The sequence below is a fragment of the Manis javanica genome, chromosome 3 (genome assembly GCF_040802235.1).
Source record: "Manis javanica isolate MJ-LG chromosome 3, MJ_LKY, whole genome shotgun sequence".
Taxonomy (NCBI): domain Eukaryota; kingdom Metazoa; phylum Chordata; class Mammalia; order Pholidota; family Manidae; genus Manis; species Manis javanica.
In genome coordinates, this window is record NC_133158.1 from 193047309 (window position 1) to 193061643 (window position 14335).

A 14335-nucleotide genomic window follows, 5' to 3' on the forward strand; every position below is an offset into this window, starting at 1 on the left:
ACCACCATGGGAAGATCATCTGGCTGCTATGTAGAGATGAGATGCAGGGTGTTGCAAAGATACTGACTGTAGCAAATCGGAAGACTTTCAAAACAATCCAGGCAAGAGAGGACCGTGATTTAGATTGAGTTTTTGCACAGGATATGAAAAAAACTGGCCAGCCTCAGAGGTAACACTGACAGGACTCTTCTGAAAACTTAAATAGAGTGACTTAACATTTCTTATATTTTAGCACTTAGTAAAGAAACTAGTAATAACTACCAGAAAGCACCACATTGCTTTTCCTTAAATGTAAATATTATTTCTCTAAAAGTACATTACTCATTGATACAATTTAATCATAGACCATTAGAATTGGGTGAGAGCACAGAGTAACAGAATCTAATTCTCTGGTTTTGCTCTAGCTTGAGTGGGATGGAATCAGGGAAAGCATGTAATGTTGGGACTATCAAATGTAGCCATTGATCTCTCCTGCCATAATTACAATAAATACTAATATGCCAAAATAGCAAATCATTTTGTTAGGTTCACAAAAAAATTCAGAATATATGAGATTTCACTTATTTTTTTTTCCCTTGAGATACAATTATGTGAGAAGCCTAGACTCCTAAAATAGGAATTGGCTGACCCTAACTCTACCTTTCCCTTCAATCGTGAGTTTTTAGAGGTGTCTCTAACTTAAAATATGATTACCTTTTCAGGCTACTAATTTTAAATTATTCAAACATCTAAGACTTTTCTTAATGAGACCCAGAAAAGGTCCTGTATAATAGCTTCAATCATTGGAAAAATACTTGGTGTGAATAAATAAACCTTACATGTGGAAATGCTATAGTTGCAACTAAGGTTTAAAGTTCCTGAATATTTTATTTTAAAAAGACTTTATATTCTTCATCTCCTAAAGACACTAAAAAAAAATCTGTGTGGAACAAAAAATTATTTATTCAACAAATATTTGAGTTTCTGTAGGGGTCAGGCATTATTCTAGTCATTGAAGATACAGCAGCAATCAAGGGAAACAAAGTTCTTGCCTGCTTGGAACTTATATCCTAACTTCAGGAGAGGAACAACAAAAAGTAATTAATTTGTAACATGTTAGGTAGTGATGGTGCTATGGGGAAAAATAAAGCACAGAAAAGGTGATGAGGAGTATGGTGGAAGGGACTGCTATTTTATATATAAAGAGAAAAATCCATTCACAAAAAGGACATTCCATCCAGGGAGAGGGAACAGCATCTATAAAGTCCATGAGGTAGAAACTTGCTCAGTGTATGAGAAGAATAGCAAGAAACAGTTGGAGTGGAATGGTGTGTTCTGGGACTTAAGTCACGGAGACAGGCAGGGGCCAAATCACAGATGCCTCACAAGCCACTGAGAAGACTCTGGCTTTTACTTTAGTAGGGGAGCCTTTGGAGAGTTCCCAGGAGAGGAGCAGTATGATCTGATTAAAGTATATTTTAAAAGGACCATTCTTGTTGCTGTTTTGATCATTGGAGAGCGAGACAGAGAGAGAGTGTGTGTGTGTGTGCGCATCCATGCTGGAGGCAGCGGTAGGCAGGGGAGAAAGCTGTGAGGCTGTTAGGGACTACTGCAAAAATCCAGACAATAGAAGAAAATAACTTGGATCAGGGTGGACAATGTGGAACTGATGAGAGGTAGTTAGACCCTATGTCTGCTGAAAAGTGCAGTCAATGCCTCTGCCATTACAGCACATGTGGCTTGTGAAAGAGAGGAGTTGGGGGTGATTCCATGGTTTGCGATCTGAACAACTAGAAAAATGGAGTTATCCTAAGAGGCACAGGTTTTAGGAGTGGGTGTAATTCAGGATCTTAGTTTTGGCATTGTAGATTTGAGGTTATAATTACACATGCAAGAGGAAATGTTGAGTAGGCAACTGAACATAGGAGCTTAATGGCTAAAAAGGGAGCTTGTGGTCGGCATAAATTTCTAATAGTGTTTAAATCTGTAAGAGTAGAGATCATTTAGGGTATGGGCTCTTAAATTTTTGTGACATGGAACATTCATTAGCACACTAATAATGAGATCTAATAGTGAGCATAATAATTATGGTAACTTTAACAAGTCATGTGCACAGCTTTTTAAGAAATTTGTAACAACTGTAACAAGATGAAAATATTGATAATATTTTATCAGAGATAATGTGACAGATACAGTTCATATTACAGTGGTTTGTTTAATTCACACTCGCAGGAAATTTCAAGTTCCATTTAGAGTTTAGTGAAAATAGAGAAATGTTTCTCTTGCGAGGTTACAGAAACCATGTCTGTGGACTCCAGGTTGATAGTCCCTGAGCCAAGGGTGAATGTGGCTAGAGAAGAGGGGTGGGTCACAGGAGTGCCTCCCAACATTAAGAGGCAGGGAGAAAAGGAAAGCTTTCAAAGAGAAAGGAGAGAAGAAGATCAAGTAGAAGGACTGAGTGATCAGCTGTTAACAAGTGTTGCTGGCGGGTTGAGGAAGGCGAAGGCTGAGAACTCACGAGCTTGAGAAGAGCGGTTTCTGCACAGTGGTTGAAACAAAGGCCTGATGACAGTGAACTCAAGAGCAAATGGGAGAACAGGAAGTGAAGTTCCACAATGTATTAAAGGAGTGTTGCCATAACACGAATTTGTTGAATATGAGGTAGTAAATAAAAGAAGGGTCAAGGGAGACGTAAGTTGTTGTTTTTAGAATCGGAGGTATTATAACATGTTGATAGGCTGTGGGAAAGATCCAGGAGAAGGGGAAATTGATCATGCAAGAGAAAAGGGACAATTCCTGGCCTAGTGTCCTTGAATAGGTGACAGGGGATGGACTGTATTGTCCATATGGAAGGGCTGACCTCAGGCAGAGCCTGGACAGGTCAGGCTGGACTTAGAAAGGAAGGAAAGGATTTAGTTACACAGGTTTTGATCCAGGTAAGTTTGTAAGTACGATGGTGGGAGAATGTGGAAATTCTCTTCTGTTGCTTCCATTGTCTCAGTGAAATTATCAAAACACCCAGCTGAGAATGAGTGGAGTGGGGTATGGAGAGAAGGTAGGAAATAGTGATCTAGCTCTGCAGATTGAATGGACTAGAGAAATGGACTCAGGCCTGCGAGGCCCACATGTGATTTAGCGGTCGTGAATTAAAATAAGGCGTGTCAGTGCAGTCATGTTTTTGTTCAGCCAGGACTGGCTGCTCAGTTGCAGGTGCAGGTGGCAGACAATTTGGTTCCAAACAGAGTTAATTAACAGTACATTCATCACAAAAGGCCCTGAGCAAAAGATGAGACATACCTGTTTCAATGTAGTTTTATGTATACAGTTTTTCTAGTTATAAATAATTCAAACACTGCAACCCTGGGGGTACCCTGGGAACGCTGAAGTCAGGGCTAGTAGCTGCGGCCTATGTCTGTGGTGGGGTGAGCATCTTGGGCTCCTGTAGGTGATCTGCCAGGGGTGGGTGTGACCAGGGAAGTTAGGGTACTAGCGGGGAGCCTCGTGGGCCCACATGCCTGTGACCCTCCAGGTCCACACACCAGAATCAACGTTGTCAACTGGGAACAAACACAATACCATATGCCTCTGTGTGACAGTTAAAATGCCCATAAAACAACTCAAGTCGCAATCACCCTAGTTTTATTTATTACCAGATTAAATCAGCATGAAAATTAAAAGGAGACAATATAAATCAAGGAACTTGTTCCTGTTTAAATATCCCCAAACCTATTCCTGTATTTGGCAAAAGCCTGAATGTACACGTTCCAGTTCTTTGTCAATTCTTGCATTTACATGTTGTGTAAGAATTCTAGTTCCTTGGTAAGGAGTTATGTTTATATTATATTTAGGAAAACTCAGTGCTTCCTACTGCATCCTTCATCCAGGGGATATTAGTCATTAGTATTTTCAATTCTACATAAAGTAAGTTGAATTTCTATATGAATTACCTTCTTCTTGGTCACTGAGTTAGATTTTATTAATTAACAGTTCTAATATACCTATAAAGTAGCTACTCTATCCACCTGGGCAAATATTAAGTCACATTTACCATCTGAACAAAGAAAGTAAGAGTTTATAATATATACTCAAATATAGGCTTTCATTGGTGTGTTGACAAAATAACGCAGAGACTTTATACCTGTAACACACACACTCATCCATAGTCAAAAGTAGAGGATGGAGAAGTTGGCCATTACATTGGGAAGTAGGAGGGCACTGCTAATGTATATTGCAAAGATAAAAGCCAATACAAAAGTAAGCTTTAGATATATACACACATATAAGATGCTATGTATTGTGCACATCTAAAATGAAAATCTACAAAGACTGGAAATGCCCTGACCAATGGCAACCAAATTTCAACATTAAGCCTACTGCTACAGGGCACTTCAAAAATCTGTTAAATTAATTTTAAAAATGTAGTTTTCAAATATTCTCCTTTACACTACCTGTGTTCAAAGACACTTTGGAAACAAGTGTTTCCAAACAAATACATACTGAAGATTAGATGATGACATTAACATTAATTATTTAAGGTGCAAAATACGATGTTGTTGTGGTTACATAGAACAACATCAACTAAGAGATGAATGTGATGTATTTAGGGCTAACGTGCCTTACTGACTACAACTTAAAGTTTCAAGTAATTCAGGAGAAAAAAGTGTGTGTGTTTGTGTAGAGAGGGAGAGAGAAAGCAGACAGATAATGCAGGAAATGTTAATTAGTGAATGTCAGTGAATGACAGGAGTTCATTCCACTACTCTTTCCATTTTTCTATAGATCTTTTCAAAAAAAGCTGTGGAAAAAATTGTACAGAAATAAATATATTATCAATCTCCTATAACATCAGTATATAAATCTATAACAGATGTACCTAAAACAAGTAGATAATGATTTACATGGAATAAATGAAAAATTTTAAAAAGAAAAATACAAATTTCATATAAACAGAATTAAAAATGGAGATGATTAAATAGGATAATCATTTTTGTGCATGAAAAGTGTACTCACTGTCTACTGTACAGCATTCTCACTGTCCCATTGTTACTCCTCAAGTCACATTCCTCGAGTCACGTGCTCTGTGAATCCATGGTCTCTAATCTCAGCTGAACGTCTGTGTTGCTCAGAAATCACTGTAGTTCATGGACACCCAGTTCCTCCAATTCTCCAAAGACAGCATTTCCTACTTTTACCACTCTGAACTGTTTCATTATTTTCCTAGCAGACGATCTCAGTCCCAACTTCAGAGAATACAGAAATATCCGATGGGAAGTCCTTCACCTGCGTTTTACCAAATCTACGAAATCTGCAGCTGCTCTGTGGTAGACGCTGCCATTTGGCTGATCTAAGTGCCATTCCCAAGTCCTGTCTCCTTGACTTCTTCCACCATGAGGGTGAGAATGCTTTCCTTCCCTTTAAAAAGAATGCTCCCTTTTAAATAGGCTTGGCCAGGCCACCAGTGCTGACCAATGAGATGTAAGCAGAGGTCTCCTGGCATCCTCGGGAAACTCTTTCCTGATTAAAGGACCAAGTGTAGCCAACACCATCCCTTCCCCCTTTGTCCTGCCTTGACCACAGCCTGAGAGGAAAAGGCCAAGACAAATGCAGTGATGTCAGCCCCTTAGTGCTGATATCACTGACTTCAGAAGCCATTGTTTCTGCCCCCAAGTGCTTACCTTAAATTTGTCGTGTGAGAAAAATAAAATTCTGCTTGAGTGAGGCACTTTCAGTACCTGGGTTTCTGTTATTTGCAATGGGAAGCATTCCTGACACTGAACCCATGCCTCCCCCCATTTTACAGTTAAAAAGAGAGGCTTCCTGCACTACCGCCCGCAGATGCCATCTTCTTCCCCCTTCTCCGAGGTCTCCCTCTACTGAATGCAACCTCTCCCCTTCAGGATCTTCAGCCATTCTGTCTCCACCAATTATTTCACATCATTAGTGTTAAACCCACTCAAGTCTCTCACATATTAAATAAAAATTAAACTGTCCCTCAACCTCCCATCTTCCTGTAGCTTCTACCTTATCTTTACCCTCCTTTTCACTAATGTTATTAAAAAAGCCGTCTACTTGTTTCTTATTCATTCCTCAACTTGCTGCATCTGGATTCAGCCGCAGCCACTTGACTGAAGGATTTTTTTTTTGTAAGGTCACCAGCAACATCCTTATTGCAAAATCCAATGGGAATTTTTTGGGTTTTATCTTTTTTGACCTCTTTGTAGCATTTGACACCATGACTATTCAATCCTTTTTGGAACTGTTTCCCTGAATTGTTAAGAGCATTCTGCCCTAGTTTTTCCTCCCTCTTCTAGCAGATCCTTCTAAGCCTATTTTAAAGGATCCCCCTTTGCAAATCCTTTGCATGTTGCTGTGAAATTAATCCTATATACTGATGTCTCCTCAATCCTTATCTCCTCAGCAGCTCTCTACTGAATATCTTGAAATGTTTATGAATACTTCTTAGTATCTGTGCGTATCAAGTTGGAAATGTCCTACGGACTGCCCCAAACCTGTTTTTTTCCCCCATGTTCTCTTTCTACATAAGGGGTCCCACCATCCACCAAGTGGCCCAACCTAGCTTCTAGGATGATCCTTAATTGTCCCTCTCTCTCCCCTGTTTCTCAAATCTAGTTAATCAGTAAGCTCCACAAATTCAGCGTCAAGCTCCGTGGTCTGCGTATTCCTTTCAGTCTTGCTGATTTCATTCTCAGTCAGGCCTCTGGGGCCATCACTTTCCTAACACCTCTCCTCCAGCTGACACCAACTCCATGCTGCACCTAAAAGAAACTTTCGGTTTCTCCAAAACTGCCAACCTCTCTTCCACCTCTGGGCTTTCATGCATGCTGTTTCCTCTGACTAGAATACTTTTTGCAAGCCTAAAACTCACCAATGAGATGTTTGTGTTACCAATGCCCTAATAACCTTAGGCTGGATTGAGCACTCCTGCAGTATGTTTCCATAACATCCATACCCACACTAAGATTGTTTTTGTTTTCTTTTGCTCCATGAGGATACATTTGTTCTCCAACAAACTGTCTTTCCAAATAGATTTCTCAATTAGATTATAATGCCAGGATTTTTGTTTTATTTGCACTAAGACAACAATTCTCTTTATGGCATTGACATTCATCAAAGATTGTGCATTGAATCTCTGAAATATTAAGGATTCCCATTTAGTTTAAGAGCCATTTACCCTACAAAGAAAAAGGGACATAAATGCTAGAATAAGTAGTTATTTATGATAGTGATTAAAAATTGTTATATCCCTCTTATTGAAATGGGTATATCCTACTTTTAAAAACAAGGAGCAATCCTCTATCATCTTGAAAGTATGTAAATTGGTTATTGCATATTGCAATAGAAATCCCAAGAAAGAAATACACAGAGTATGTATAAATCACTAACTACATCCATATGGATCGCCCACATGGAGGAAAAGGCTGCAAATGCATTCAAGAGCTTTGACATGACATGTAAGTATAATCCAATTGAATAAAATCTAATTAATTCAATCTAATTGAATCATCAGTGAAGCAGAGGCCGAAAAGGGTAAAACAATTTAAAAATAGGACCCTTATGTAATGGTGTTATAAGTAAATTCAGAAATAACAATGTGACATTATTAAAATATCCGGATTATTACCAGGATTTACCACAATTAGTTTTCTCTAATAAATACACATGTGCTTCAGATTATAAAACCAAGAAGTTCACTTACATGATGAACCAAAAGCTGACCCACTGATCAGCTGAAACTCTTCACGGCCAACACAATATAACTTAACATGCAAAATGCTATTTGCAATTCAGATAAATTTTAGGGTGAGGCACTTTTCCTTATTCTAAGGAGAAAATAGCAGATTTAAAAAAAATTTTTGCATGCTATGTTTAGAAAGTATAAAACCAAAGGACCACATTGTCGTATTTATTGCAAGGCAAAATACATTTCAGTGCAATAATATAATTTTCCAAAGAAAAAGGCTGTCTACATACCAACATAGTCAACATTCAAGAAAGATTAGGGCCAAAAGTTTAAGAAAAAGTATCAATTTTATATTTTACCAATGATCTTTCAGGCTGAATATGACTTGGCTTAGGAATATGATTTGGAGCAAAATGCCTGGCAAAAACTGCTAAATCAATGCTTTCAAGTTCCATACTCATCTTCTTTAGGGTTTCAGATATTTTCCTAAAACTCTTATATTTTTGGTTTACAGTTAGGATATCATACACCTCCATTTGCTTTTATTCTATAATTAAACTTTAAGCTCCCTGAATGCAGGTACTGGTTGTTTCAGTGTTTGTATGTCCTATTAAGCCCCACATACTGAGATTCACAAAAATAAAAGCTTGAAAATAAATGAATAAGCCCCACATCACGTATTGCGTCATACTAGCTCTTAGAATCTGTATTGCTCACAGACTGGGGTGCCTGACTGTCTCAAAACAATTCTCTGGTGGCCATGTCTGGGGGACACCTTTCTGTAGAGACTCTATTCCTTTAGCTGCAAGAGTCAGCACACAAACCAAGCTTGGCCAATAAGAGTCCTTCTTCTGCACCTTAGAAACTGTAATTTTTCTATGATCTCGGGGTTGTTGGGAAATGAACCTTGGATCTGTCAGGAGCTACTTCTCCAGTTTCAAGGAGAAGCTGGTCTTCAGCCAACACACGGTGAAAGCAGAGATGAGGAAAGTGAGAGGCCAGGTGAAAGTTCAGACACCCCAGAACCACCTGCCCCCTGCTCTTGCCACAACTAGGTTATGAAATCCAATGCATTCCACTGATTTACTTTCACTAGTTTACACAAGGATTCCATCACGGGAGGCCAGAATTCTAACTAGCACAGACACAGATTTGTATTACTGTAAGAATTCTTGGAATTCATGGAGTCCAAAATCCTCATGTTAAGTATTAGGAAAATGGATTAGTTAGAGAAGTTAAGTAGCTGGCCTAAAGTCTCACAATGAATTTGTAAGGAAGCAGGAAGCAGATTCTGCAGGTTGGCTCAGTCCCACTCATTCTAATACCATTTCCCAGTCTTCTTACAGCTGGGGTGCAGGCATGTGGCCTCAGTTCCTGGAAAGCATCCAGCCAGAATTTGGAAAAGAAATGAGTGATGAGAAGTGGCCACTGCCTCCAGGGAGTCTGCGTCTTCTGGGGAGTGTGGTGGAGCCAAGCAGCTCCTCTGAGACAACTGAAGTGGACTCTCCAGCATACACTATCCATCTTCCTGGTAGAAGAGCAGCTCCCTCAAACATTGATTGTTCTGCTTGATTTGGTTGGGTTTGCTTGGTTTTGACTACAGTATCCAAAACTGGTTCTACTGCTCTCCCAAGATTGTGGGAGCCACCTGATAACACTCAGTCAATCTCTGTCTGCTTAATCTAGCTGCAATTATTTGAGACCAAGAACTTTACATAGAATTCCATACAGTGTTTGGTACCTGGAAATGGGGCACTGTGTACTCACATGTGGAACTGGATTACAGGTGGTAGACTTGGAGCAGCAAAGACACAGATACTAAGAGCGGAAAGCTGGGAACTCTTTTATGATGCAGAGATACAAAATTTTGTCAAACTAGCCTCTGCTATATCTTGGAATGTAGGCTAAGAAAAATTTGGCCTGGAATGAGGACATTCAATAGGAGTACCCAGAATTCCTAATCTTCCTCCCAAATGTAATGTTAGTTAGAAAATTGTTTTCAGTGGCATCAGAAAGTATAAAAAGAGTGACTTAAACACATTGAGAATTTTATTTTTCTCACACCTGAAGATTAATGGACACTGAAAGGAGAATCAGTCTATGAAGTTCCTGTGTTCAAAATGGCAATCACAAATCATCAATAAAACAGTAAAATGCTGAGCAATATGCTGTTTAAGAAGAGACAAAAGTAGGTCATATACTATAGAAATATTTCATTGGGATAACTTTGTATCTTGCTCATGTGAGTTGCCTTGCAGCCTAGAACATACTTCCATATATTCTTTCTCTCAACCCCTTTCCCTACCTCTCCCATTTTCCCTCATCTTTCTTTTATAGCTCTATAACCCCATAGGTTATCTATAAGGAGTCTATAAGTAACTAGATTTAAAAAGTTTTGTAACTTCCTCAACATTAAAAATCAAGTAGCAGACTCAGTATTAACTAGAAGTGGGGCAGATGCAGGTTTAGAGAGGCCTGAAGCAAATGCAATTTGCAGAAGCCTTTTTAAGAAAAATAATGCAAAATTTTAAATACAAAATCAGATATGAAAGTGAATGAGGAAAAAAAATCACACTGCATTATAAATTTTATAAGCTGACAAATATCACTAATTTATCACAGGAGCTAGAAAAACAGCATCTATTTTAATTAACTGTCCAATACCCTGCTCTGATATATTTTCCTACCTTTTTAGGCTGCATACTCTCATCATCTCTCAAATGCAAATAATTTTTAAAATTATTTGTTGGGGATAAAAAACTTTCAGTTATTTCTTTAGCATAGCAGGTTAAGTGAATTCTGAATTATTGACAATTTTGAAAAAAAATAGCTTTGCCACTTGTTTAATATCATGCAAGCTGAAGTTGGGGAAAGAACTTTCTTGCATGAACTAAAGATTTCAGGGCATTTCATTTCTTATACAAGTTAACCTTAAATACATTATGACAACACTTAATCAGTTTGTCACTGAAAATTCAATTTAGTGGGGTGCTGGGAGTTTTATGCAGTTTTAATGCTACCTGTAAATCTGGGATAACTTTAGTTTTACCTGACCAGACAACCCTCAAGAACTTTACTGACAAACTAGGTCCCTGAACCTTGGTGCTGTTCACAGCCCATCCTTTCTCCTGTAGATATGGCAGCAGTCTAGGAACTGCCCCTTCTAAATCTGCAAGACAATCAGACATGAGCATAATATCAACAATGTAATGATATAGCTGTGCCATTTGCAGTTTCTTCCATGTGGCCAAGTCCTGGTCTACAAGTCCATGACAAATGTTGGGGCTGTGGCAGTATCCCTGTGGAAGGGTAGTGATTGTCCACTGGCAGCCTTCCCATGTGAAGGCAAACTGCTCCTGACTTTCCTGTGCTGTATCAATAGAGAAGAAAGCATTAGCAAGGTTCACGACATAATGATACATCCCTAGTACATTACTGAGGGTGTCCATGAAGACTGCTATAGAGGGCACAGCAGCGTGCAAAGGGGTTGTGACTTTATTCAATTCCCTGTAATGCACAGTCATATGCCAAGAGCCAACCAGCTTTTTCACTGGCCACACCAGGGAATTAAAAGGACTGTGAGTGGTCTTTATGATGCCCACCTTCTCCAACTCCAGTAGAGCTTCTCCAATTTCCTTATGTCCCCAGACAATTTATGCTGCTTAGTATTTGTCACTTGCTGAGGTACAGGAAGAGCTACAGGCGGGTTACTGAGCATGTCCCCTCAGAACTACCTTTACCACATGTTCCTTCAGTCTGAACTTACCTGCAGGGGTCTGTAACCACAGGCCCTGCCAAATTTCGACTCCCAAAATATATTCTGGGATAGGAGAAATGTACACAGTATACTCCTTTGGGGGCAGATGCCCTATCCCCAGTGGGATTTGGCCTTTCTTCACTCTAATTGCCTTACCTCCATACCATCAGGGCAGGGGTCTCAGGGAAACAGTCAGGGTTGCCATAAATTAGAGAACATTCAGCTCCTGTGTTCACCAGCACCAGGACATGTACATTCTCAGGTGACCAATGAATTGCTAATTCTACATGTAGCCTCCGGTCCCCACCACATCCCCCAAGGTGGGGAGCTTGACCCCTCCCCCAAACCATGATGCCCAATCGTCCTCCTGTGGGGGTGAGGGCCCAGGTGGAGCCTGAGTGCCATCCCCCAAGAAGTCTTGCAGGGACACAGGTAAGACCTGGGGCTTTGACTCTGGTTTCCGTGTCCCGGACCTCAGTGGCTGGAACTGCTGCTCTGTCTTCAATCGGTACCACCATTCTAACAAGATCCTATCAGGCTCCCCATCAAGTTTTTCTTTTACTACTTCCACCTTTATCAAATCAACCCACATGTACACCCTCAAGATCTTCAAGGGGCCCTTTGCACCTCTCCTTTCAGTCATAGCCCATACTTCCTTCTGTGCTCTTATTGTTTCAACCTCCCCCAGATCTGCTAAAGTATGAGTAGCCTCACTTATGAGTTGCCGTATGTGGGGGGCAAGAGAGGTCACTGAGGACCCAAAGAGAGATGGGGATGTTGTATACAGCACCAGATTTCTCATTCCTATGTTGAACAACTCCTAATTGGGGCCCCGGCGGTCTAAATCATAGATGACATTTTTCATGCCCAGCTCCTGTAACACCTGCTGGAGCTCTGCATACATTTTCCAGCTAGTGGGTAAGTATGGTAAATCACCCTGATTAGGCCAAACTGCCCTGATGGCTGCTGTCAGCCGAACCAGAAGTGCCCAATTCCCAGAGGTGTGACAAGCACTTTGCAACAGCTGCTGGAGGAAAGGGTGAGTTGTCAGGGAAGCCAGTCTACTCATCTCAGTACCCGACATAACAACGTTTCCCACCCTCATATCCCAGAGACGCAAAAGCTATGTAGGCAGAGGTTCCGACAACTTCTGCTGAAACCGGATGCTCATGTCCACCAGCTCCTCCTGGGTATAGGGGCAGAGCAGGGAGTGCTCCACAACCTGGGTAAAGGGTGGCTCCTGCTCCTGAGGAGCCCACAGTTGTTCTGTTTTTATTTTCTTAATTACAACAGGGTGGGCCTTTAATATGGGAGAGGCTGGTGCCTCAGGCGGTGTGGCCTCGGCAACATATTGGCCCTCAGCCCCACCCCTTCTTCTTCTCCCAACATCTCCACCATCTTCAGGGCTCAAGCTCCTGCTCTTTCCTCCCCCCTCCTCGACAGCCTCCTGCAATGCAGTTTTCTCTGCTGCCTCCTTCCTCGCTGCTGCTAAGGAACTTCCAGGAGCGTGACCTGCCTTATCAATAACTGTGTCTTTTTCTTGAGGGCATCCCATAGGTCATCACCCAGCTGCTCCAAGTGATGCTTAAGTGTGTCTCTCTCCCACCTAAGTCTCTCTTTCTCCTTGATAACCCTCTCTCTCTCCTTGATAACCCTTTCCACTATCTCTAGTAAAAGATATCCCACAATTCCTACTGCTACATAGCCACTCAGGGCCTCTAAGCAGTCTTCTATCTCACAGAGGGATAATTCCACAGTTTCCAGTCTCTTCACCCTTCCCCAATTCTGGGGACAGCCATACCCATCTAGTAGGTGCTTTACCCTAGACCAATTCCCCACTAGGGGCTCCCCAATTGGAAGCCCCACAAATATGGGACTCCCAGGTGAAGCAGCAACCCTCTAACACTGCAGCCACTGGGGCCTCCCCACCATCCACAGCAGGGGGTTCAGGGCATCTCCCCACCATCTCTAGGGGCAATGCACCCAAGGGTCACACCCACGTAGACAGATTTCAGGTTCAGATGTCCTGCCAACTATGGCCAGAGGGGTAACTCCAAGGGGAAAATCCCAGGGCAAAATACCTTTGAAACCAAAATCAGTTAAAGAGATAAATAAAGTGGAAGAAACCCGTTTATTTCCTACAGTCATCCACTTCTGCTCTCCCATGTCTCTCACGACCTGGCTGCAGAAGAAAGGATCCCACCCACCCTCGCTGGCCCAGATATGCCCTTGCATGCCCTTGTAATTACCTATTGATTTGGAGATGGACTAAGGCCAGGCAAGAGATTCTGAAAATACTGCAGTTTTACCCACAATATCACCATTTTTTGTCAAATTAGCAAAAAAGTTAAATCTTTTACCAGTGTGTTCATATAATTAATTCATTACTCTTCATCAACTGGGTTCAATTTGAAATTCATCCTTTTCTATTTGAAATTTACCTTTCTCTCTTAACAATTTTCTGATTTTGATACAGTCTGATAATGTGTTATAATTTACTTCTTGACAGAAAAATATCTATTGATCTCATATAAAAATACATGAAAAATAATTTCACTTTGGGGTGTTTCCATAATTAAATGTGCTGCATAAATGAGTATATTCCTGTCAGGGTAGAATGTCTAATTTTGACTAGGTGGCAATGAGAATTGAAATATCTGCTTACATGCCTATGAATTTTACACATTTAATGAATTTACACAGCTAACAAATGAAAGAATATTCCACATATGAATTACCTTCTAACTGTACAGCTTTCAAACCTGTTTCTCCTCCATTGCCCATATATGTCTGGTAGTGGGAGATAAAGATCATTCATGCAGCAGCTAAACTTCTGGCCTGACCTTCAATATCGTGAATTTAGGTGAGTTTATGTAGTTGAAGTAGGAATATTTCTG